Genomic DNA, 26595 nt, shown 5'->3' with positions numbered 1-26595 from the left:
TTGAGATAGTCAATGTAGGGCATTTGTTTGAGGCCAGTAATCCGCTTTGTGAGGTACTTATGTGGCCTTTCCAGCTGCTGCAGATGTCTTGTGAGGTACATTCCAAAAGGGGCATTGTACTCTATAATAGGTCTAATGAGTGTCGAGTAAAGGGGAACAATGACCTCTTTTTTTCCTGGATGAGAACCCTTTTATGATGAGGTGTGCCACGTAGAAGGACTTTCTGAATACTGTGACGGTGTGACTATCAAAGGAGAGACTACTGTCCACCTGGGTCTCAAGGTCTCTTATCACACATTCAGTGTTAAGTAGATTGCTGCCTATGTGGTAGTCCATGGGTACAGAGTTTTTACCACAGGGGATGACACTGCACTTTTTGGCATTGAGCTTGAGGCCATGGCTCTGACACCAGGCATCTGTCTCAGCGAGGCCCTTCTGTAGGATGTCTACATCATTTGGGGACTTGACTATGGCTCCTAGTTTGCAGTCATCTGCAAACTTCATTAGCCAGAGACCTTCTGTGTTAGCCTGTACTTCAGAGAAGTAGATACCAAACAGGAGAGGTCCCAGGACTGAACCCTGTGGTACTCCACTTGTCACTGGTTTGAAGTCAGATTTGGAGTCTGCAACTTTTACAATGTGGGTTCTGTCAGTGAGCCAGGTGGTAACCCATCTTGTGACGTAGGAATTTATACCTAGTTTAGTGAGTTTAGCTATAATTCCAGAATGGGAGATGGTGTTGAAAGCCTTGGCGAGGTCAAGATAGGCTGTGTGAACCACCTTACCCTCATCTATGGTTTTGGTGACTGCCTCAAAGAAGTCGATCAGGTTCAGGAGGTATGATCTGCCTTTCACAAACCCGAACTGGGTGGGATCCAGAGTTTGGAGGTTACCAATGTCTTTGTTTATGAGTTCCATGATGATACGTTCCATGGCCTTGCAGACCAGGCTTGTCAGGCTAATAGGGCGATAGTTCCCGGGGTCAGTGGTGGCTCCTCCTTTGTGGAGTGGGATAACTGTTGCTGTGTGCCATTCAGTGGGCACAAAGCCTGATGCGAGGCTATTATTGAACATGGTGCTTAGGTGGGGAGCCAATTTGTTCTGAAGATCGTGTAAAATGCAGCCTGGGATGTTGTCCAGTCCCATGGATGCTGTGTTTTTGACTTTAGCGAATGCAGCTTTTACCTGCGTAGTTGTGATTACAGGGACTCTGCATTTTTCCTATATAGATATGGGCCCTTTAGGGGGTGACGGGGGGTAAAGTTAGCACTGAACCTATCTGCCAGGTTGTTGGCAATATCAGTTGGTTCAGTAATTTTCGTGCTGTTATACTGTAACTCAGAGCAGATCTGGGTGTTGCCATCGAGATTCTTGACATAGCTATATAATGCTTTGTGGTTGTCCTTAGAATTAGTGGTGATTTTGTTTTCGTAGCTAGCTTTGGAGGATCTTATAAGGGATCTCAGCTTCTTACTGAGGTTGACCAGGGAGCTCCTCCACTCATGGGATTTTACTCTCTTTTGCAACAGTTTCTTCCTTCTGTTGTACACTTTGTTTATGGCAGGGGACCACCAGATTGGCTTCCTTTTTTTGGAGGATAGCGTCTTGGTTCTGTTTGGGATAGCATGATCCATGCACTCGTGTAAGTACTTATAGAGTGCATTTGTGTAGGATTCAGCAGTTGTAACTGTATTGTCCATCTGCATGGGTGTCATGAAGTTCACCACTTCTGTCTTAAGAAGCATGAAGTTGGATTTGGAGAAATATTTTACCGTGGTTTCCTTAATGGAAGGTGGGGGCGGGATGTAGATATCAAGCGTGATTAGCTTATGGTCAGATTGACCCAACGAGGAGTTGACTTCAGGTGTGGAACACCGGTCACTCATGTTGGTAATGGCTAGGTCTAGGATATTGTTGCCTCTGGTGGGGGTGTGGATAAGTTGATCCAGGGCATTGGAGTTTATGAATTCCAAAAAGCATTGAGCTAAATAGTTAGTACACGAGTAGTTTTCCCAGTTAATGGTGAGGTAGTTGAAGTCGCCCATTATTAGGGAGTTTAGCTGAACCCTAATATTTTCCAGTACATCAAGAAAAGAGGAGTGGGAATCCTGGGGCATGGTGGGGGATCTGTAGCAAGCTACAATTTGGATTGCAGTTTTGCCCAGAGTTAGTTGCACTTGGATAACCTCGGATGCATTATGCTGAGCAACTAGCCTAGAGGTGTGGATATCCTTAATGAATACGGACACACCTCCGCCTTTGGTGTTTCGGTCCAGGTTACATGGCCGAAAAGTGTGGTATGAGTTATAGCCTGGTACTGCAGGGGTGCTGTCTGGAGCCTTGAACCAGGTCTCTATCACTGCACAGATATTGATGTTCTCCATTTTAAGGAGCACCTTGAGTGAGTGCATTTTGAGATTTAGAGGACTAGCATTACCATCAGTTTTTGCTTGCCTGTTCCTGTTACGATGGTGAATTTGTCAAAAGGCACTATAGGGAGGCAAGAGCCTTAGCCAGTATCCGGAATCCCAGGGGCGACAGGTGCAGGCCATCTCTGGCAAAGCATAGTGTTCTGTCGACCATGTCATCCCAAGCAGACAGATACTGGATCCATTTAGAATGGCACCAGAAGCTTAGCCAATTGTTGAAGTCAATCATTTTGTCCTTGTACTGCAGTATCATTCTGGGCAATGGCAGAATGCTACTCAGGGCTAGGGTCAAACCTGTCTGGGCTACAAGATCGGCGAGCTCTTCCATGTCTCTTTTCATGTAGTACAGGGAGTAAGTCCCAGGTCATTCACACTAACATGGACAATGACAGCGTCATACTTGTACTTGTTGTGGAGTGACCTGAGTGAGTGGGTTATGTGGCGGGTCCTGGCACCCGACAGGCAGCTGACAGTAACCTTCTCCTTGTTTAGCCTGGTGAGTGGGACATCAGTGTGCCTGACTATAGAGTCACCTATGACTAGTGTGTTGGGTACGTTGTTTTGCCTTATTGGCTGTGGTTGAGAGGCACATTGAGTCTGTAGGCTATGTGTTATTTGGGTTGTGTTGGGGGATGGAGGTTGCTTGCGTTTCTGCTTTGGAGGTCTCTGCTGCTTAGACAGATTATTATTGAGAGCTTCCGCTAATGTTTTTATGTTACTATGTGTGGATCTTGGTGGTGTAGATTTAGTGAGAATATGTGATGAGTGTGGTGTGGTGCAAATGTTTACCTTCTCCTCTTGACTGTCAAGTTCATTCTTGGTTGGAGAGAGATTTACCTCCAGTTTGGCTAGATAAGTGCATCTCTCACATGTTGTAGTGTTGAGTGGCAGGAGGAGAGGGTTGTCTGTGTACATGAGGCAATTTCTACATTGCCTCAAGATGCCCAGATTAATCAGATAGACAGAAGAGAACACTGGGAGCTGACCCTTGGACATGCCTGAATAAAAAAACTATTTTCCTCTATATAAGTGAGGAAAGTAAGTACAAGAGCTGTTTTTCTCTAAGCAAGTGAGAAAAGTAAGTACAAAAACTGTTTTCCTCTGGGTAATGAGGAAGGTTGAGTGCTACAGTAATTAGTAGCTTATTTAGTGCTTACAAGTTCTGAACAAGTGCTGAGCACGAATAAGCAAATTTAACTGCTAAAACTAAGAATCTGTGTCTGCACTAGACGAGTTACAGGACAGAAACAAGTGCAAATGCAGACTTTCAAATCAGAAAGTTGAGAGAGATGGAAGAGATTACCCAAACGGCCAATAACTACAATTTCTGTGTCAGAACCACTCCTTATGTGGTAGACAGGTTACCTAGTGCTTACCACTCCCACTGATCAGCTAGAAGGCGTCCCTCCAACACAGAAAGTCTTGGGGGGCTCAGAAGCTTACATACAGTCCTGGATACAGCAAATCTGTATCTGGACTACACTAGTTACAGGAAAGGTAGGAAACAGACTTACACTATTTTTTTTTTTGTTTTTACAGAAAAGTAGCTAAAACAGCAGTAAAAAGAATTCACATGCAGTGCAAGCTAGCACACCTGAGTATGTAGCAATATTAGACCAGACACAGTTTAAAACATGCAATTAAATTAAAAAGGACTAAAAGCAAGTACAGAAAGGAGTTTATTATGTAGAATGTGGTATACAGATGGGACAGGGGGAGTGTCCCAGATCAAATCTACAGTGGGGCAGGCAACTGCAAAAGCCACCACATTTAAACTACGAACCAGAAATAGGGAGAGTGGGAGGGATAAAATGCTTTCAGCAGAGATCTGCAAAACTATAAGCAACAATTAACAGTACAAACACACACACATACGCACACCTTGCAGAACTCGTACATCTACATACATTCACACATTTTGCCACGTGCACACACCCATGCACACCCAGCACCAACACTATCTATCTGCTAAACTCCCTGGCACTTAACTCTTAACACATTTGGTTGTATACGAGCTTTTGACATTGTTCATTAATATAGGTGATCAATGTAATTTACACAGCTAAGCTCAGTTGGCTGCGTAAAGGCCTTATTGCATGCATTTCTAGAGGAGTTTATATGGCTAATTAGCACAAGGCACTCCCACCAAATGCCTCTTTAGCATTTGCAGTAGGCTGGCTGTCTCTGAATCAGAAATGGTTACCACAAGGTGTATACCAGTTGTACACCTCTCAGTCACCTTTCTAAATCTGTTACTATGTGTTAAAAGTTGATTTTCACTTAAAATGCAAACTCTTGCATCCAAGCCTGTCAGAAGTAAACGCTGCTCCTTTTCTGTGGGAGAAAGCGATATCAGACCTGATTATAACACACACACACACACACACACACACACACACACACACACACACACACACACACACACACACACACACACATACAAGGAAATTATTTCAATCTCCAATTAGTGTTTTTCTCCTTTTGTTAATGCTAATGATTGGGAATTACTTTCCAGGTAAATTCATTCCCAGGAACTGCCACTAACATATTGAAGTAATACTTTAATTTCACAAATAAGCAAATAACCCACAGTTCAGCAGCTAATACATAACAATAAACAACAGTCTGCTGAAGTAAACTAATAGCAGATAAAGGCCTAGTGAAATGCAGATCACTCGTATAGTGTCAAAATTGGTACACAAATATACAACGGCACTTCTAAGAACAACGGAGATAAAAACACTTTGTATTAGTATTTTCTCTAGCTGACACTGATTTTATTCTTTAACCTGACAAAAAATACTGGTTAACAGAAAGCAAAGTCTTCTGTTTTCTGTTGTAATTTAAATTGTTTGTATTTTTGCAATTAATTGTATCCGAGCAATAAAGGAACCTTGCAAAACATGACATATAGCTCTCCCTCATACTTGCAGGACTGCACCGTGATCTCAAATTGTTCATTGCCTGAAGGGTGCAATAACAGGCAATGAGGTTTTCATGACAGGCAGACAAGTGAATTATCATCCTATTTAAATGGGGCTGAAAGAAAGGATTACAATGATGTAGTTATTCCTCATGTAACAGACAGTTTGTGAACAGGGAAAACTAGCTAGGACAACATTTCATTTATTTAAATCAAAAACAAAATCACCTAACATCTGCAGCTCTCATAATGCCACAGAAAACTGAGGCATTCTTCAACAATGGAGAGGTGATAAAAGTGATGGATAAATAGCCCTAAGGTCCAACAGATGAACTGAAGAAACTCCAACAGATTGTGCTTGCTGCATCTCTAATCTGCACTCCTCCTCATGAAGTCTTCTCCTTCTTATATTACAGAGAAATCACATTACTAACCTAAATAAGAAATGATTATTTCTGCGACAACACATGAAAACCAAATTGAGTTCCTGCCAGGAATGCATTTTACAGGCCCACAACTCATAAAAAAAAAAAAAACAAAAGCATATTTATCAGTAAAACTTTTTCAAATGTCAGAGTGCTACTCAATGGATAAAATCAACACATAAAAAGGATGTTAGCATACATCCATCTAAAACATAAAGTATTCGAAATGTAAATAAAATATTCAATATTTATCAAGAATCAATAAAAAAACACTAGTGATCAGATAAGCAATTTAAGCATGGAGACCAGAAAACACTCAAAAGAAGATTTTAGATCCATTTAAAAAACTTTTTTTTTAAAACGCACATAATGTCAAGGAGTACAAGTTGCACATATAAAAGGACATTCACTGGCTGATAACAGATGCTCACAGGATATGCCATGAAAATAGTAATGATAGCAATATGAACAGATGGGAATAATTTCAAAATCCATACTATGGCTGTGTAAGGTTTTTCAAACCAGCTAAACATGTGTTGATATAAAGCCATCACAAAAAAAGTATTATTCTGTTATAACTTTACACAAGTTCAAACACCTTAAATGATTTAGCACATGTAATTTAATAAGTAATCCAAACTTCAATAAAATAAAAAAGGAGTGGTAGCAAATGCTGTGTGTGTGTGTGTGTGTGTGTGTGTGTGTGTGTGTGTGTGTGTGTGTGTGTGTGTGTGTGTGTGTGTGTGTGTGTGTGTGCGTGTGCGTGTGTGTGCGTGTGTAGTGTGCGTGAACTACCACCACTTCTTAAGCTGAGATGTATTTAAAGTAGTTAACTTGGTGGTATATATTAGAGGATGGGCCTTGAAAATTAAGGGAGGCAAGGCAGTCTACAAAATCTTTTCATCAGAAAGGCTCGAGCTATCTACAGAATCTTGAATCAAGGGGCATTGTGAGGTTGATCATATGAGAAGAGAAGCGAAAACAGAATTAAAAGATGCTCTGTGACTGGAATGTTCAGTGGATAAGGGGAAAGGGTGTAATTAATAAAGAAGGTGGGCAAGAGACATAAAAAGCCCTGGCACAAAGATTTGGACTGCAAAGGTTCTAGTGAACAGTTGTCAGTTTGAGCACCCAAGAACCAGACAAGTACTTGATAATGCTATGCAGGTCTGTATGTTAAAGGTACTTTTCTCTCTAAGTAGGATCTAGAAAGAATTTGTACCTCGTGTGGCTTGCCAAAGGTACCCTCTGAAGGCACCAAGATATTGGTAGCACCAGTACAAGAGGAACAACTTACAGTGGCATCACAGGTGGTGAAAGTAGGTATGGCAGCAGGACCTGATGGAGTCCTTGGAAATGGTTATGACAGTTGTTCAAAAAGTACAGTTGTGTACACTTACCATAAATGTAGATGTTCGAGTGTATTCACTGTTGCAGTCATCACCTGTGGGTTATCCCTGCTGTGGTAGCCTTAAGCCAGCCAGAATACCAGAGTCAATGTTTTTCTGCATCTGCTGCTGTCGCCTGTAGTCTGACATCAGGTCGTCAGTGCTATAAAGCAAGACAGCTGACGCCATTACATACTTTTTTTGTCCTAACCCATCAGAAGCACAAGGAAATATGGTAAAGTGGTGCTGGTGGCTAAAAGCCACCTTGAGAAGCTTATGTCTCCCTGCACTTATATAGCCAAACTGGAAGCAAAGCTCTCTTCACCCAAGACTGGACTAGACAGTCAAGAGGGGAAGGTAAACACTTGCACCACACCGCACTCAGCACATAGTTCCTCAAAACCTACACCACCAAAACACACACATAGAAACACAAAACACACACCTACATTCGTGGAGGCTCTCGGTAAAAACCTGCCCAAGCAACAGGGACCTCCAAAGCAGAAACACAAGCAACCTCCACCCCCCAACACAACCCAAATGACACATAGCCCACAAACTCAGTGTGCCACTCAACCACAGCCCATAAGGCATAACAACGTATCCAACACTCTAGTCATAGGTGACTCTATAGTCAGGCACACTGATGTTCCACTCACCAGGCTAAACAAGGAGAAAGTTACTGTCAGCTGCCTGTCAGGTGCCAGGATCCGCCACATAACTCATGCACTCAGGTCACTCCACAACAAGTACAAATACGACTCTGTCATTGCCCATGTTGGTGTGAATGACCTGAGACGTACCTCCCTGGACTACATGAAAAGGGACATGGAGGAGCTGTCCGATCTTGTAGCCCAGGCAGGTATGACCCTAGCCCTGAGTAGCATCCTGCCATCACCCAGAATGATACCACAGTACAAGGAAAAAATGATTGACTTCAACAATTGGCTAAGCTTCTGGTGTCATTCTAAGGGGATCCAGTATCTGTATGCCTGGGATGACATGATCGACAAGCCACGATGCTTTGCCAGAGATGGCCTGCACCTGTCGCCCCTGGGATTCTGGATACTGGCTAAGGCTCTAGCCACCCCAATAGTGCCTTTTTTAGGCAAGGTTCAAATGACAAATTCACCACCCTAACAGGAACAGGCAAGAAGAATCTGAGGGTATTGCTACTCAATGCTAGAAGTCTAAACCTCAAAATGCACTCTCTCGAGGCACTCCTTAAAATGGAGAACATCGACATCTGTGCAGTGACAGAGACCTGGTTCAAGGCGCCAGAGAGTACCCCTGCATTACCAGGCTATAATTCATACCACACCTTTCGGCCACCTAACCTGGACCGAAACACTAAAGGCGGAGGCGTGTCCATATTCATTAAGGATATCCACACCTCCAGGCTAGCTGCTCAGCATAATGCATCCGAGATTATCCAAGTGCAACTAACTCTGGGCAAGACCGCAATCCAAATTGTAGCTTGCTATAGATCCCCCACCATGCCCCAGGATTCCCACTTCTCATTTCTTAATACACTGGAAAATATTAGGGTACAACCTAACACCCTAATAATGGGCGATTTCAACTACCCTACCATTAACTGGGAAAACTACTCATGTACCAACTCTTGTGCTCAACGCTTTCTGGAATTCATAAATTCCAATGCCATGGATCAACTTGTCCACACCCCCACCAGGGGCAGCAATATCCTAGACCTGGTTATTACCAACATGGGCAACCAGTGCTCCACACCAGAGGTCAATTCCTCGTTGGTCAGATCCGACCATAAGCTAATCACCCTAGACATCCACATCCCTCCCCCACCCCCCACTAGGGAAACCACAATAAAAAATTTCTCCAAAGCCAACTTCATGCTTCTTAAGACAGAAGTGGCAAAATTCACGACAGCCATGCTGACGGACAATAGAGGTATGACTGCTGAATCCTACACAAATGCACTTTATAAGCACTTACATGAGTGCATGGATCGTGCAATCCCTAACAGAACCAAGATGCTATCCTCCAAAAAAAGAAAGTCAATCTGGTGGTCCCCTGCCATAAACAAACTCTACAACAGAAGAAAGAAACTGTTGCAAAAAAGAGTAAAATCCCATGATTGGAGAAACTCCCTGGTCAGCTTCAGTAAGAAGGTGAGATCCCTCATAAAATCCTCCAAAGCTAGTTATAAAAACAAAATCGCCACTGACTCTAAAGACAACCACAAAGCATTCTATAGCTATGTCAAGAATCTTAATGGCAACACTCAGATCTGCTTTGAGTTACAGCACAATGGCACTAAATATACAGAACCAACGGATATTGCCAACATCCTGGCAGATAGGTTCAGTGCTAACTTTACCGCTCTGTCATCCCCTAAAGGGCCCATCTCTATACCAGAAGAATGCAAAGTTCCTGTAATCACGGCTGCACAGGTAAAAAACACACTATCCAAAGCCAAGAACACAGCATCCATGGGACCTGACACCATCCCAGGCTGTGTTCTACATGAACTACAGAATGAACTGGCATCCCACCTAAGTACCATGTTCAATCATAGCCTCACCTCAGGCTATGTCCCCACTGAATGGCGCACAGCGACAGTTATCCCACTCCACAAAGGGGGAGCCACCACAGACCCCGGAAACTACTGCCCCATTAGCCTAACAAGCCTGGTCTGCAAGGCTATGGAGCGTATCATCATGGAACTTATAAACAATGACATTGGTAATCTCCAAACTCAGGACCCCACTCAGTTCGGGTTTGTAAAAGGCAGATCATGTCTCCTAAACCTGATAAGACTTCTTTGAAGAAGTCAACAAAGCCATAGATGAGGGTAAGGTGGTTCACACAGCCTATCTAGATCTCGCCAAGGCTTTTGACACCATCCCCCACTCTGGAATTATAGATAAACTCACTAAACTAGGTATAAATCCCTATGTCACAAGATGGGTTGCCAAATGGCTCACTGACAGAACCCACACTGTGAAAGTAGCAGACTCCAAATCTAGCTTCAGACCAGTGACAAGTGAAGTACCACAGGGTTCAGTCCTGGGTCCTCTCCTGTTTGGTATCTACTTCTCTGAAGTACAAGCCAACACAGAAGGTCTTTATTAATGAAGTTCGCAGATGACTGCAAACTAGGAGCCATAATCAAAACTCCAAAAGATGTGGACATCCTACAAAAGGGCCTTGCTGAGACAGATGCCTGGTGTCAAAGCCATGGCCTCAAGCTCAATGCCAAAAAGTGCATTGTCATTCCTTTTGGTAAAAACTCAGTACCCATGAACTACCACATAGGTGGTAGTCTACTTAACACTGAAAGTGTGATAAGAGACCTTGGGACACAGGTGGACAGTAGTCTCTCCTTTGATAATCACATCGCCACAGTAGTCAAGAAATCCTTCTATGTGGCACACCTCATCACAAAAGGTTTCTCATCCAGGAAAAAAGAGGTCATTGTTCCCCTCTACTCGTCACTCCTTAGACCCATTATAGAGTACAATGCCCCTTTTGGTATGTACCTCACAAGACATCTACAACAACTGGAAAGGCCACAGAAACACCTCACAAAGAGGATTACTGGCCTCAAAGAGATGCCCTATGCAGACCGTCTCAAAAAACTGCAGCTTTACTCTGTTGCATATCGCCTACTCAGAGGCGATCTCTGCCTAACACACAAAGCTATGTCAAACCCAGAGCTTTTAGACATGCTCCACTTAAAGAAATCCCAATCCCTATGAGCAACACGCTCTAGGGACCTAAACCTCATCACCACAATAAACAGAACATGCTGGAGGGATAGATTCCTGTCCCAGAGACTTCCCATATCTATATCTATATCAAACAAAGCTCCTCATTAGCACTGTTCAAGAAAAATCTTGATGATTGAATGGGAGATAGGAAATTCACCCAGGGGATCACTTCTGTGGCTCTGCTCGACAGTGGCACAGGAAAATAATTTTCTTGGGTGGCGAAGGACAGGGTACCTTTGGCTAGGCTTATATAGGCCCTAGGGCCAATAGCCTAGTACCTACCTATGAACCTATGAACCTATAAGGAAAGAGGATATAAGGGGGAAGGAGGGAGGGGAAACCAGGACTGCAACAGTGAATACACTCGAACATCTACATTTATGGTAAGTATACACAACTGTACTATGTTCTTCATGTTTCACTGTTGCATTCATCACCTGTCGGAGTATTCCCAAAGCTGAGGAGAGAGGTGGAAGGATTAGTTAGAGACCTAGGCATGGGTCAGCATGCCCTGCAGAACTGAAGAGGCAAACCCTGCCCAAGGCTTAGTGAAAAGAGGTAGTGGTAATGCTTTGTAAAGGTGTGGACATAGGTCTAGGTGGCAGCTTCCAAGATGTCCCTGGTGGGAACTCCTCTGAGGAATGCTGTGGAAGTGGAGGCTGCCCTAGTGGAATGGGTATGAATAGACTTAGGTGGGTGGTTTCCCATGTAGTCTGTAGCAGAAATGGATACAGTGCAATATCCATTTGGAAATGGTTTGCTTGGAAATGGGCTTCCCTTCTGCCCCTGGGGCAAATCTAACAAGAAGCTGGTCTGTTGTTCGGAAGGGTTTAGTACAGTCCAGGTAGTATCTGAGCTGTCTGTGCATGTCTAGTGAGTGCAGAATTATTTCCCCCGTGTTTTGAGGGTTAGAAAAGAAGGTGAGTAGATGTATGGCCTGGTGGAGAGTTAAATCAGATACCACCTTGGGCATAAAGGAGGGGTTAGTCCTCAGGGAGACCCTGTCTGCATGGAAAATGATGAAGGGCTCAACGGCCATGAGTGCCTGAAGTTCTGAAACCCTTCTGGCTGAGGTGATAGCTAGTAGGAAAGCAGTCTTCCAGGAGAGGTATCTCAATTCTGCTGAAGCAGCAGGTTCAAAGGGTGGTAAGGTTAGTTTTTCCAAAACATAATTCAGGTCCCAGGCTGGCATGGGTGGACTTCTGGGAGGTCTGATATTAGAAGCCCCTCTATGGAATTGTTTAATCAAAGGATGTGAGAAGAGGGGCTGGTCTGTATCGAAATGAATTGAAATGGCTGAAGTGTGGATTTTAATAGAAGAGAAGTAGAGGCCACTAATGAGTAACTCCGCTAGGTATTCCAGGATAAGAGGGATGGAAGGTTGTGAGGTATTGCCCCCTCTGGACTGGCACCAGGAGCAGAATCTTTTCCATTTCCCTGCCTAAGATTTTCTGGTCCTGGCCTTCTGGCCTCTGTGATAATGTCTAGGACCTGTTTGCTTAACAGGGGCCCCTTGTTTGCTTTTAAAGTATTAGCCATGCTGTCAGTCTGAGAGTCTGCAAGTCTAGGTGCATCACCCCCCCCCCCACCTGGGTCAAGAGGTCTGCGATCAGGAGAAGCTACCTGGGAGGCTGTAATGTCAGGCTGCGCAGTAAGGGGTACCAATCCTGTCTGGGCCAATCTGGAGCAATAAGGATGGCCTTTGGTCTCTCCTTCCTTATCTTGATCAGTACCTAGGGAATAAGAGGCAGAGGAGGGAATCCATATGCAAAGAGGAAGTTCCAGGGGAAAGTCAAGGCATCCACCTTCCACACTAGGTGGTGATACTCCCTGGTACAGAATTTTTTTTAGCTGGTGGTTGATGTGCAAAGCAATGAGATCCATCTCCGGAGTTTTCCACTCCTGAGTGACTTGTAAAAAGATTTTCTGTAGAGCTGCTAATTGCGGGGTCCAGTAAGTTTCTGCTTAGGTGGTCTGCCAGGGTGTCATTGATCCCTGGTAGGTACTGAGCAATTAGGTGTAATCCCATGGAGGAGGCTGTCAGCCAGAGGTTCATGGCTAGCCTGCACAGAGGGTAAGATTGGGTCCCTCCCTGTTTGTTGATGTACCACATTACTGTGGTGTTGTCTGTTTTGATAAGGAGAACCCCTGGCCTGAGATGGGGTTTGAAGGATGTCAGAGCCTTTTGTACTGCCATCATTTCCTTCTGATTGATGTGTAAGGGAAGGTGCTGGGCATCCCAAAGACCTTGGGTGTGCCTCCCTGCTAGGTGAGTGCCCCAAGCAATGTCTGAGGAGTCGGTGATGATGGTCTGCCCGGTAGGGCGGAGGATGAAGGAAAGACCCTTGTTCTTGCCACAGACCCCTGCCCACCAGAGAAACTCGGCCCTGATAGAGGGGATCAGAGGGTGAGAGGTATCTAGAGGCTGAGAGTACTGACACCAAAGGTTCTTTAGATACCACTGAAGTTTCCTCATGTGAAGCCTGGCCAGAGGAATAAGAAGGATGCAAGATCCCATGTACCCCAAAGCTTGCAGGAACTTCCTCACAGTGAGGTGACTTCTGGAAGCCAGCTGGGTAAAGTAGAGAGGCAGGAAACTCTGCTTTTCTTGGGATAGGAAGGCCATTTGGGATGCTGTGTCCAGCAGTGCTCCCAAGAAAATGATCTTCCTGGAGGGTGTTTACTTTGATTTCTTCTCGTTGATGGTGAACTCTAGGGAAGTTAGGAGGGTTTTGACAAAGAGATGGTCCTGGAGCAACTTTTCTTTGCACTCTGCCTGAATGAGGCAGTCATCCAGATAAGGGTAAATCTGTATATTTCTCTGTCTGCAAAATGCTATGGCCGGGGCTATGCATTTGGTGAATACTCTGGCAGCAGTAGATAAGCCAAAGGGTAGTGCAGAGAACTGAAAGTGTTGTGAGCCTGCTCTGAAGTTCAGGAATTTCCTGCAGGATTCCCTTATGGGGATGTGGAGGTAGGCATCTTTTAGGTCTAGGGTCACTAACCAGGCTTTTTTTTTTGTCAGCATAGGCATTAGCTGCTGCAAAGTTAGCATTTTGAATTTGGGGACCACCAGGGAAGTGTTCAGAATGACTAGATCCAGGTTGGGGTGCCAAGTGCTCTATTTTCTTGGAACAAGGAATAATCTGGAATAAAATCCTTTGCCTGTTTGATCTGAGGGGGCAGGTTCTACTGCCCCCTGGGATATGAGAGTTTGGACCTGTTTCAATGCCTCTGCCCACTGATTTGGAGGTAAGTCTGGGTATCCTCTTGGAAATGGGAGTTCGCTGAAACAGAATTTGTATCCCTGAAAAATGATCTTTAAGACCCATTGGTCCTTTGTTATAGAAAGCCAATTTTTTTTGCAGAGGGAGAGCCTTCCTCCTAGCGTTTGGTGAGTGAAAGGAGGGCAGAGGGGGTGAGGCTGTCATTGAGAGTTTTTTCCATAGAAGGATGGCTTAGAACTCCCTGCCTTTGGGGCGGAAGTGATCCACTGTTTGGTTCTCTGCTGTCCCTGGGATAGGGGCCTGGGTGATCTGCAGTCATCACCTGTGGGTTATCCCTGCTGTGGCAGCCCTTGGCTGACCTGAATACCAGAATCAATGTTTTTCTGCATCGACTGCTGTTGCCTGTAGTCTGACGTATGACGTCTGTAGCCTGCGGTGTTTACATTGCCCCTGTCTGCTAGGTGCAGGGAAGGACCAGTGCTTAGTGGGAAAGTTCCTGCTGAATCTAGGAGATTGAACCTGAAAGAAATCTTTTACTGTTTGCATAGATTTTGCTTTTTCTTCCATCTTTTTAAGCACCTCTTCTGCTTTTACTCCAAACAAGCGGTCCTTATCCAGGGGTGCATAAATTAATTTAGACTTCACATAATCAGGGAGAAGTTGTTCCTTCAACCATGCATGTCTCCTAATGACAGATCCTGACACTGCTGTCCTGCTTGAGGCTTCTACGGCATCATATCCACAGTATAATGAGTGTTTGGCCACTTGACAAGTAGAGTGCAGTAAATCTGCTAACTCTTTCGAATTGGCACCAGGTTGACATCTTTTGCTTTAATAGTTCCAAAGTGTGTTCTTGATATTTTAACATATGGAACTGACAGTTGAGTTCTTTGATAGCTAAGGTTGCAAATGTGTATACATTTTTACCCCATCTGTCCAGAACTCTGGAATCCTTGTCAGAAGGAATAGGATTCTTGGCAGAACTAGTCTTACCTCCTTTAGGTCCCTGTATAATGACCTCTGGGTCTGCAGGAGGATTTCTGTACAGGTATTTGTGAGAATCCGGTACTCTGTAATACCTGTCAGGTTTACTGGGTGCAGGTGGGAGGGCATCAGGGGCTATGCTGGAATCATGGAAAACATCATCCACTACTTCTAAGATAGGGGGGATGGCCAGGGGTCTGTGCTGGCGCAGGTCCAGAAACTCTCTTAGTCTTTTCTTAGACTGGGGGAAGTCCTGAGATTCCCATTGGAAATGTTCTCTGAGAGTGTGAAGGGTTTCCCCACAGGAAAGGTCTTCTGGTGGGGAGGCAGAAGGAATGGATTCATCTGCATCTGTTTCTCATAAGCAGTCAGAGGTTGTTGCTCCTCTTCAAAGTCTGAATAATCAGATTCCTCAGAATCCTGTTCTGTCATAATTTCAGACGAAGGGTGTCTTTTCCTTTTAGAAGTTGTGGTCTGACTACCCTTGATAAGGGAGATAAGATCCTCCACCATTTTAAGCATTTGGGCTTGGGGTGGTGGAGCAGTAGCAAGATGGTGGCTATCGTATCGGGCATCAGGGGCTCCAAAAGTGCCTCACTGAATTCCAGAGAACTGACGACCTGCTTAGCGGTAGAGTCATCGGAAGGCTTAGCCTTGTGTGGTCTGTCTCTATCTTTATCGCTACATTTTTTCAGAATGTCTACAGACTGTTGGTTGACAGATGCCATTTTGAAATACGAAGACAGAAGATGAAAATACTTGTCTACAATAAGAGCTCTATAGCAAATGGTTCTCATGATAAAGAGGGCACAGAACTGGCAATGGAGGACGTCGTGGTCTGGGCCTAAACAAGTGACGCAGTATGAATGGAAGTCTTGCTGTGGGATCTGCTTTCTACAGGCAAGACAATTGTTAACTTTTTCGGACATTGGTTAGTGCAAGAAAAAAAGGATCCCCAACAGGGTACTTAGCTTTAGACGGTTTCAGCTGTAATTCAGACTCTGGTAGTGATGACCAGCACACTTGCGAACTGCTTCTGCTATGGGCTTCATGGTAAGAAAGACTGAAGTAATGACGTTGGCTGCCTTGCATTATAGCACTGATGACATGACGTCAGACTACAGGCGACAGCAGCCGAAGCAGAAAAACATTGACTCTGGTATTCGGGCCGGCCGAGAGCTACCACAGCAGGGATAACACACAGGTGATGACTGCAACAGTGAAACACGAAGAACATCTATAGTTCCCAGAATGTTTATGACAGTTTCTTGACTGTTTCCAAGAGCAGATGGCACAGAGCAGTGATTGCACTGATACTGAAAGTGAAGGAAGGTGAGAATAAAATGTTCTGCTAAATGGCCTATCTTAGCTCCAAATGCGGATTGCAAATTGTTTGCTATTATGCTATCCAGAAGATTGGTTAGGGTCACTTCTATGCTGAGCTAAACAGAGCAGTGGGCAGTCCATACAGGTACACATAAACATGAATGTGTTAACTAAGTGATTATAGTGATGAAGGACTACTGTGAGAAGATGGTGCTTCTCAGTCAGAATGCAGAGAAACCTTTCCACACGGCAGAGTGGGAGCGTGAGAGTAATTCATAGTGGTCATGTAGAATCTGGGTTTGACAGGCATGCTGATTGTCACTGTGGGAACATGTACGTGGGACAGCAGCAATAAAAAGAACAGCGTAAATCTTAGTATCACCCAAATCTCTCAACCTCTTAGAGCAAGAAATCTGGACAAAGCCTATAATAATCAGGTACAAAGGCTCAAAAATAGGGACAGATTTTAAATATTATTCTTACAAACTTAGAAAATTACTAAAATTGCAAACCTTGACTTGGCATGCATTTTCTGAAAGATGTGAACTCTGAAACTCAAATGCATATCATTATTTAGTGACTTCAATCTTCAGTGATTTGCCAGAAAAACATAAATTTTATGAGGAACAGACCAAAAATATGGGGCAAAAACATGGGCATTCTGTGAAACTCTAGACAGTTGAGAGGTATGCCTTAGCTAAGAATCAGAGAAAGAGAGAGAGAGTGAGAGAGACAAAGAGGGATAAGACAGGGCTGGACTTTGTCTTTCACTTTATTGTGCTGCACTCTCAAGCCTTTGCGCAGCATCGGAGACAGATCTGAGATTTATAGGTTCATATGTGTTTACTAGGCTAATGACCACAATGGCCTTTTTAAGTTTAGCCATGCATCCCAAATCTCTGACAACTTACGGTACCCTTGATAAGTGTAAGCAGGGGCTTTGAAGATGGAACATTTTACAAGCAGGGTCCTGGGAGATGAACCATTTACAGGTTGCCTGTGTGCATTAGAGACATAGCTGCCAAACCAAGGATGAATTTCCTGTTCCCCACCCAATTGTCCAAGTTACACTTTCATTGGGTTATGGAGGAACTCTGCTTCACATGGATGGAGAGCCTGTTCCAGGGATGGTGTAGTCTCTGGGATATATATCTGTCTCTCCAGTAGATCCTATTTATATCACAGGCAAGGTTTAAGTCTTTAGAATGGGTAATTCTGGTGCTATTTGTTTTGTGGATATGCAGGAGGTCCATCATAGTGGGGTCTGACAATGCTCTGCATGCCAGGCGTAGATCTTCCCCTACAATCTGCAGGAGACAGAATACAGGGATAGAGCCTTGAGGTGGTCTGCATAGGACATTTTACTTATGCCCTGTATTCTTTTAGTGAAGAACCTCTGTATACATTCCATTTGTTGAATATGCCTGGCTAGGTACATACCAAAAGGGGCATTATACTCAAAGATAGGTCTGACGGATGCCAAATACAGTGGAACAATGACTTCCATGGATCTAGATGTCATACCTTTGTTTATAAGTTGCACAACATAGAATTATTTCCTCACTACTGTAGACATGATGGTCAAAGGCTAGATTACTGTCTAGGTGTGTCCCTAACTCCCTGACTACTGGGTCACCTCTAAGGAGTGTGTTGTCAATATGATAGTTACCAGGGGAGGATGAATTCCCAAAGTTTACTATTATGCATTTCTTGGTATTTAGTTTTAGTCCATGGCTCTGATACCAGTAATTTGTCTGTGTCAACATCTGTGTCAGTGAGGGATTCAGTGATGGCTCCTAATTTGCAATCATCTGCAAATTTAGTCAGCCAGAGACCACTGACACTGACCTTGACTTCAGAGAAGTAAATTCCAAAAAGGAGTAGTCCAAGGACTGATCTCTCACAGACTCCACTTGTGACTGGCCTCTTTGTAGAGGTGGTCTCCCCAATTCTAACTTCCTGTGTCTTGTCTGTGAGCCAGTTGGCTATATTTGTACCTAACCTCTTGAGTTTGTCAACAATGCTCAAATGAGGTACTGTGCCAAATGCCTTGGTCAGGTTAAGATAGGCAGTGTGAACCATTTTGCCCTCATCCATTGCTTCTCAAAGAAGTCCACCAGGTTGAGTAGGCATGACCTGCCCTTGATGAAATCAAACTGGGTTGGGGCCAGTGTCTTGAGGTTTAAAAATATCATTATTGATCATTTCCATGATAATTCTTTCCATGGCTTCACATATGAGACTAGTGAGACTTATGGGTCTGCAGTTTCCAGGGTCTGAAGATGGCCACCTTTGTGTAGAGGGATGACTGTTCCTGTTCTCCATTCATGAGGCACAAAGCCAGGTTGTTGGCTACAGTTAAATAGTAATTCCAGTGGCCCTGATATGTCATGTTTCATGTTATTAGAAGGCATCCTTGGATATTGTCTATGCCCATTGATGCAGTGTTCTTGGCCTTAGAGAGACAGCCTTAAGGACCCTTTTTTCCTTTTGACAGCAGTGGGAGTTATATTTGATGATATTTCCTGACAGAAAGGTTGAGGGGGAGGGGTAATGTTGGAGCTGAATTTGTTGGCCAGTAGGTGCTATATCTTTTGGCTCAGTAGAGGCATCTCTATTTACAATGAGCTCAGCACACAATTGTGTATTACCTTTGAGGTTGCAGACATAGCTAAAGAATGCACTGTGGTTGTCCTTAGACTGGGAGGCCAAATTTACCTTGTCTTCTGAGTTGTTTGTTTAGTTTGGTGCTACAGCTTTTATCCTGCTGGGTGCTACACCTCCTAATTTTTGCCATGATTTTCTTCCTTCTGTTATACAGCCTACTGATTTTATGATTCTACCAGGATGGCTTGTTTTTTGAGTCAGTTCTGTACTTCTTCCTGGTGGGTATACCTGCCTCTATGCAGCTATTAACATGCTTGTATAGGGTTTCTGTGAACTCTTCTGCATAGGTAGCAGTGTTTTCAGGGTTTATGGGAGCTTGAAATTTTGCCAGATTATCACTTATTATCAGGAAGTTAGCCTTAGAGTAGTTCCTGTATATTCCAGGATTAGCTAGAGTCCAGGTTTTATTTTTACTCCAAAGGAGACCATTTTGTGGTCTGACCTTACCAAGGAAGACATTACACTAGGGGGAGTGCAGCACTCTCCAATATTAGTGATGACCAGATCCAGTATGGTTGCACCCCTGGTTGGTGTATTGGCAAGCTAGTCCAGGGAGTTTGTGTTTACAAACTGGGGGAAGACAATGTTTTAGCTAATATTCAAAAGCCTAGAGAGGAGAGGTGCAAACAATCCCTGGGAAAGCACCATGGTCTGTTGACCATCACCTTCCATACTGACAAATATTGCACCCCTTAGAATGACACCAGAAATTAAGGCAATTATTAAAGTCAATCATCTTTTGTTCGTATTGTGGTATCATCCTTGGAGAAGGTAAAATACTGCTCAATGCTATACCAGCCTGGGACACATATTCTGAGCTCCATGATGTCTCTCTTCATATAGTCTTCATATAGCGAGGTACATCTCAGGTCATTTACACACACATGGACTATGACTTAGTCATACTGGTACTTGTGGTCCATTGACCTGAGTGCATGTGTAATGTGACCGATCCTAGCCCCTGATAAGCAACTGACCATGAATTTCTCCTTAGCATGATGAGAGGGATATCAGTGTGTCTCACGATGGAGTCTCCGATGACCAAATGTTGGATTTTGTGGTGGCTTGCCTTATGGACTTAGAAGTAGAGGCTCCATGAGATCTGGCTTTATGTGTTAAGGTGGATGTTGTTTTGAAAGAGTACATTCCTGCTGAAAGTATTTGCTATGTGTACTTTGTCTAGGAGGTCTTTGGGGTTTAGGAAGGTTATTTTTAAGTGTCTCAGCATATGTGAGTCTATATGTCTGCCTTGAAATGTGTGCTATGGGTGCAATGTGTGTGTACTACTAACAACCTTATTGACATTAGCAGTACTTTTATGTGAGAGCTTTGCCTCCATGACTTTGTGTAAATACATCTCTCACATATCATACCAGTTTGAGAATGAACTGGTTGTCAGTAAATATGAGGTAATTTCTACATTGCCTCAGGATGCCCATATCCTCCAAGCTGGTAACAGAGATAGTGGGAAACTTCATATCCATGGTAACAGACCCCTTTTTATTGATTAGACAGTTGGAGTGAGAATATAAGCAATGTCAGGAGCATCCAGTTTGCAACTCTGGGGACAGCGCTTGTCACTGCAACCTAGTTGTCCTGTGTGCGACTAGGTATTGGTGATAATTTGATTGTGACTTACAAGAAAAAATGTCACTCAAGATATCTCTGTCTCTACAAGGCACTGCCAAAATTTGAGGTGAAAATAATAAGTAGATCCTGAAAATGTAAGGGTGAAGTACTTAGGCAGATATTCTGAAGTTAGAAACAAACCAAGATTATTATAAGCATTTGCATTATATTTGCCAGTGACTTGATGTGCTTGCTTTCATTTCAGTTCAGTAGCTGCAAACCATTTGTAAATGCTGGAGCTATTTCAAGTTGCAGCAAATATGAAGTCTCTTTAGGTAAATTATGACCCTCCCCACGCAGATTATCCCTACACACTTACTTTAATGGATGGCAGCTGTTATATTACTACTCACTGATAATGATCACATGATCTTACCCAGAAATGAAGCGTGTGAACTGACGCCATCTTTTGCTAAAAGTGTTGTATGTATAACCTATCACTATCTCAAAGAATAGTAGTGTAAATGGTCTCATAGGTACTTACCTGGCTATTGATCTGTGAGGATCTGAAGAAGACTAGCCTTACATTCCTACAAGTGTTTTTAGCCCTTATGTTTTGCATACAAGTAACCTAGAAGTGAACAGAACAAGGATATGTTGGGAGATTAACTTGTTGACCCTGTCCATGAGAGCCATGGGTGTCAACCTGGGGCAAACCTGCAGTTTTCCATCTGTTTGTCTAAATTATATTTGAATATAATAACAGAAGTGCTTTGCTTTATGTGGAATGGAATATGGATCCACACATAGCAGGTCTTAGGCATAGGACAACTAGGCGGCCATCTAGGGCTCCGCTCTAGCATGTGTGCTTTTTCAGTAATCTAGATGGTATAGGTAGACTAAATTGAGGGCACAGGGTGGTACTGGAGGCACTGTGGAAACCTTTTGCCTTGGGCACCAGTTGACCAAAGGTCAGTCCTGGATCCACAGAAAATATTCCCTGTGGCACATACCTCTCCTTCCAACATGTTGTATTTATATTGCAAAAGAGATTGCAGTTCCTTAAGTGGGTGTTCATGCTACCATTGGACTTGCAAATGTGTAATAGGTCTGACAGTACAGTGTCTGGTGAGGCTCTATTACACAAGGCAGAGGTCAACTCTTAGGTGTGTACTAGTTTGACAACCACTGGGGCCTTTTAAAGCCTAGCCATGCATCTCAAATCTCTGATAAGTTCTGGTAAGCTTGGAAAGCATAAGCAGGGGCCTGGGAGACGACGCATTTACAAGCAGGGGCCTGGGAGATGAACCATTTACAGGCTGCTTGTGCCCAGTGGAGGCATAAGTGCCAAACCACGATTGAATTTTCTGTTCCCCATCCAATTGTCCAGTTTACACTTGAATTGGGTTAGGGAAGAACTCTGCTTCACATGGATGAGGTGTCTGTCCCAGAGAAGGAGTCGTCTCTGGGATGCATACTTGTCTCTCCAGCAGGTCCTATTTATATCACAGGGAAGGTTTAAGTCTTTGTAATTGGTAATTCTAGTGCTGTTTGTTTTGCAGATATGCAGGATGAAGAAGGTCCAGCAGGGTGCGGTCTGACAAATCCTTGTATGCACTGGCTTTGATGGGGTCTGCACAGGAAATGTTACTTACGCCTTGTATTATTTTTGTAAAGAAATTCTATGACTTATGAATTGTTAGGTGTACCTGGTTAGGTACATACCAAAGGGAGTACTGTACTCAATGATAGGCCTGATGAATGCCAAATACATTGGAATAACGACCACCTTGGACCTAGATGCCAGACCTTTGTTTATAAGTTGGACAACACAGACTGATTTTCTAACTATTATATACACATGGAGGTCAAAGGCTAGATTTCTGTCTATTTGTGTTCCCAAGTCCCTGACTACTGGTTTGACTCTTATGGGTGTGTTGTCAGTATAATAGCTACCAGTGGTGGAAGGGTTTGAGATGGTCTGCATAGTTTTGTTTTTCAGATCCCTGATTTTTTTTTTTTTTTGTTGTTGTTGAGACAGCATTGTGGTTGCTCCAGCTGTGGCAAATGTTTGGACAGTTACATACAAACTGGGACACTGTATTCAATGACTGGCCTGATGAGAGTTGGGTACAGTGGAATGATTACATCCCTGGACCTGAATGCCATAACTTTAGATATAATCTGTGCAATTAAAAATTATTTCCTTACAATATTGGATATGTGGTGATCAAACATCAGTTCATTGTGAACATAGGTGCCCATATCCCTGACTACAGTATCAACTTTCAGCAGAGAGTACTGTCAATGTGACAGCTGCAAAGAAAGGCATGCCTGCCAAAAGATATAACTGTCCACTTCTTGGCATTTAGCTTTAGTCCATGGTTTTGACACCAGCTATTTGTATGAGAAAGGCAATGTTAGAGAATTTTGGTGTCCTCCGTGGAGTTTTATGATGGCACCCAGTAAGCCAAAAACACTTAAAATTTTCTCTGACCTCTGTAAATTAAATGCTAAAAGAGAAGTGGTCCAAGGACTGAAGCCTGCAGTACACCACTAGTAACAGATCTTTTGGAGGAGGCAGCCCACCCTAATTTCCTGGGTTCTCTTTGTGATCAAATTTACTATTCAGTGAGTTACATAGGGATTTACATTTAGTTAGGAGTTTACTATGATATCCGAGCATGGGATGGTGATGAAAGTCTTTACAAGGTCTAGATATGCATTTGTACTAATCTGCCCTCATCCATTGCTTCATTAACCTTCTCGAAGAAGACAACCAACTTAAGTATGCAGGATCTTCTTTTGACAAAGATGAAATGGCTTGGAATGAGAGTTTGTATGTCACCTATGTCATTATTTATTAATTCCATAATAATCCATTCCATGACCTTACAAATGAGAATGATCAAACTTATGGGTCTATAATTACCTGGGTCTTTTGACTCCCCACTTTTCTGTAAGGGGATGACTATTAATGTCCTCCATTCATCCAGAATGATACCTGTTTGCAGACCAGTACTGAATGACCTCTCTAGAGGTCCTGACAAGTCATGTTTCATGCTGACCAGTAGGCAGCTCAATATGTTATCCAGCCCCATAAAAGTAGTGTTCTTGGATTGTGCCTTCAGGACTTTTTCTTGGGAGACTAGGGCGGGGGGTCTAGATGCAGGTATGTGATCTGGGAATATAGGAGGCGAAAGGAGGTTAAATGGTTTGCACCAAATGTGTCCACAAGTAGATTGGCTATGTTCTCTGGGTTTGAGATTCTGACATCCTTTACATTTAGTTCTGCACAGTGCTGAGCATTGTTTCTGAGTCTTTGGACACAGTTAAAAAAGGCGTTGTTATTACACATTACCTGGGTGGCTATTTCTACCCTCATATATGGTTTTCGTTGATTTAATCACAGTCTGGAGTTTCTTTCTTTAAACACAAAACATCTTTATTAAATTGTCACGTATGCCATAGGCAATCATACATTTATATAAGTGAAAACAAACCATTTTGATATAATTATAGTTGCAAAGATTATACAGCACAAACCATATTGACATAATTTTAGCTGCAAATTTATACATCATGTATAATCTATCCAGTCATTGTCAGTCAAACATTACATAGCTCATTCAAATCCTGCCTTCTTTTAAACCTTGTACCTACTCTGCATGTATTATTCCCACAATTCCCATTTTTTCTATGCTATTTACTCCTACCCTTTTCTAAAGATCACAATTCCAGTTGTTTTATCTCTGTTGCTATATTCACTACTTCTATTAAAGTTGGTTTAGACTTTGATTTCCATTTTCTAGTAATTGCTTTTTTGACAGTCACCATAATTAGAGTTAGGAAGGCCCTACTATGTTTGGGCAATTCCAAGTCTGTATCATAGCTCAAAAAATAATTTCCTTAGTTATACCAATTTGTTCACCCAGTATCTCTGACAGAGCAGTCTGCAGTAAATCTTTAAAGTCTGCCAAGTCATTATACTCCCAGAAAATATGTTCCCAGTTACCCCTTTCTTCCCAATCACACCTCCAACACTTAGCTACCTGCGGAAAAATTATTTTGTGTCTACTTGGGGTATAAAAATACCTATGTAAACACTTCCAAGCAAAGATCCTAAATCTTTTAGACTTTGTTGCACATTTGGGAGACATACATGTACCCCCCATTGTTTCTTTGTGAATTGCTTATCCAATCTCTCTTCCAAATAATTTCTAGCTTCCTCTGATTGATACTTACAGTTATCATATAATATCTACTAATTATTCCTTTTTTTAACAGCAGTTTCTGTTCTAGATTCTACTAAAACCTCTACCAGTGCTGGTCTTTCACTTAGGATACCCATATTTTTTTTATCTTTGCCTATACTACGATATCAGTCCTTGACTGGGAAGGCAATCTCTCACCTGCGGTCCAAATAAATTCTTGGTCTCTTCCCATTCTATTACCTTTCCCTCTCTAATTATTTGCTCCAAATACCCAATTTTCTCCGGGTATTCCAGGCCCCTCTTGCCTATTGTCTGCATCCCTAATTGCAGTCATCCCCATCGGCAGAATCTCCTTTCTCCATTACCACTTTGGCTTAGCTCTTCGAATACTTTCTGCTACTTTATGAATATAATATCCTGTATGTTTACTGTTATTTTCCTTAAGGAACTGCATCCAAAACACCAGTCTCTCCTTGTTTCTTGAGCTTTACCCCATTTCATCATCATCCCATTCCACTTTGAATTATAGGTTTTTGCTTGTGCTATGTATTGGATTCTTAACTGCGTAGCTCTGAAATACCCCTTCAAATCAGGTAATCCCAAACCGCCATGTTCAATTGGAAGAATCAACTTATCCTACTTGATTCTTGCCATCTTCCCCAGATAAAATCCTTCACCTCTTTATTAACTGTTATCCACAACTTCTCCTCTGATTGATAAAAAATATGCCTGGCCTGTGTATAACACTAAAGGGACTAAAACATTTTAACTGCTTGTATCTTGCTATCCATATCCATATAACTGAATTGTCAGTTTCTCAGTTTTTGTATTATCTTTTGTTTAACCTCATCCCACATATCCTTAGCTGCCACGCCAGAATTCTTTTTAATCCATACTCCTAAGTACTTAATTTTATCATGTCCCTATAAATATGGATATTGCTGATCCAATTTGTGTGTGGGTACATAATTTACAGGTATTGCCTTTGTTTTAGCTTCATTAATTTTGTACTGCAAAAAGATGTGAAACTGCCTCAAAATGTTCCACAACACTGAAATGTCCTTTTCTGGTTTTATCAAGTACAAAATAATATCATCTGACCTAGAGACAGCTTTTCTTGACTATCATACCAATTATATCCTTAAATTCCTGAGTCTCTTATTTTCTTGCCAATGGTTCTAAATATAGTGCAAATAACAAAGGGGAAGAGGACACCCCTTCTCCTAAAACAGAAATTATCAGAGAAGAACCCACCCACTTTAATTTTCACATCTGATCCCTCATATATCCTCTTAATCAGCCTTATAATTTTATCAAGGAATGCAAATGCTTTCATTGCCCTGCTCATAAACTCCCAGCTTACTTTGTCCAATGCTTTCCCTGCATCAAGACCAACAAACAACAGTGGTATTTTCTTACAGTCTGATTCCCTCTGGATCATAAATGTTTTGCTAATGTTGTCAAATGTTTCCGTCCACTCCACAAAGCCACATTGATCCATATCTATCAATTCTGCATCACTTTTGCCATTAATTTAGCCGCTGTAGACATAAACACTTTATAATTATGGTTTAGAATGTTGCTGGATCTGATGGGTCTTTACCCTCTTTAGGTATTACAACCACCACCACTTTCTTCTAGGATGTTGGTGCTTCTCCTCCTATTAACTATCGCCTGTATTGTTTATGTGTTTG

At 42.8% G+C, this 26595-nt stretch overlaps 1 protein-coding gene across 3 annotated transcripts in view; it reads right to left on the bottom strand.

The window, feature by feature from the left end:
* KALRN (kalirin RhoGEF kinase) overlaps nucleotides 1-26595 on the bottom strand; it is a 4346166-nt gene that overhangs the window by 3516433 nt on the left and 803138 nt on the right. The gene's annotated exons all lie outside the window — the stretch shown is intronic.

The sequence above is a fragment of the Protopterus annectens genome, chromosome 6.part0 (assembly GCF_019279795.1).
Source record: "Protopterus annectens isolate FY-2018-M chromosome 6.part0, PAN1.0, whole genome shotgun sequence".
Lineage (NCBI taxonomy): Eukaryota > Metazoa > Chordata > Ceratodontiformes > Protopteridae > Protopterus > Protopterus annectens.
Note: the sequence above shows the minus strand (reverse complement) of the source record. Positions and strands in the feature narration are given on the sequence as shown.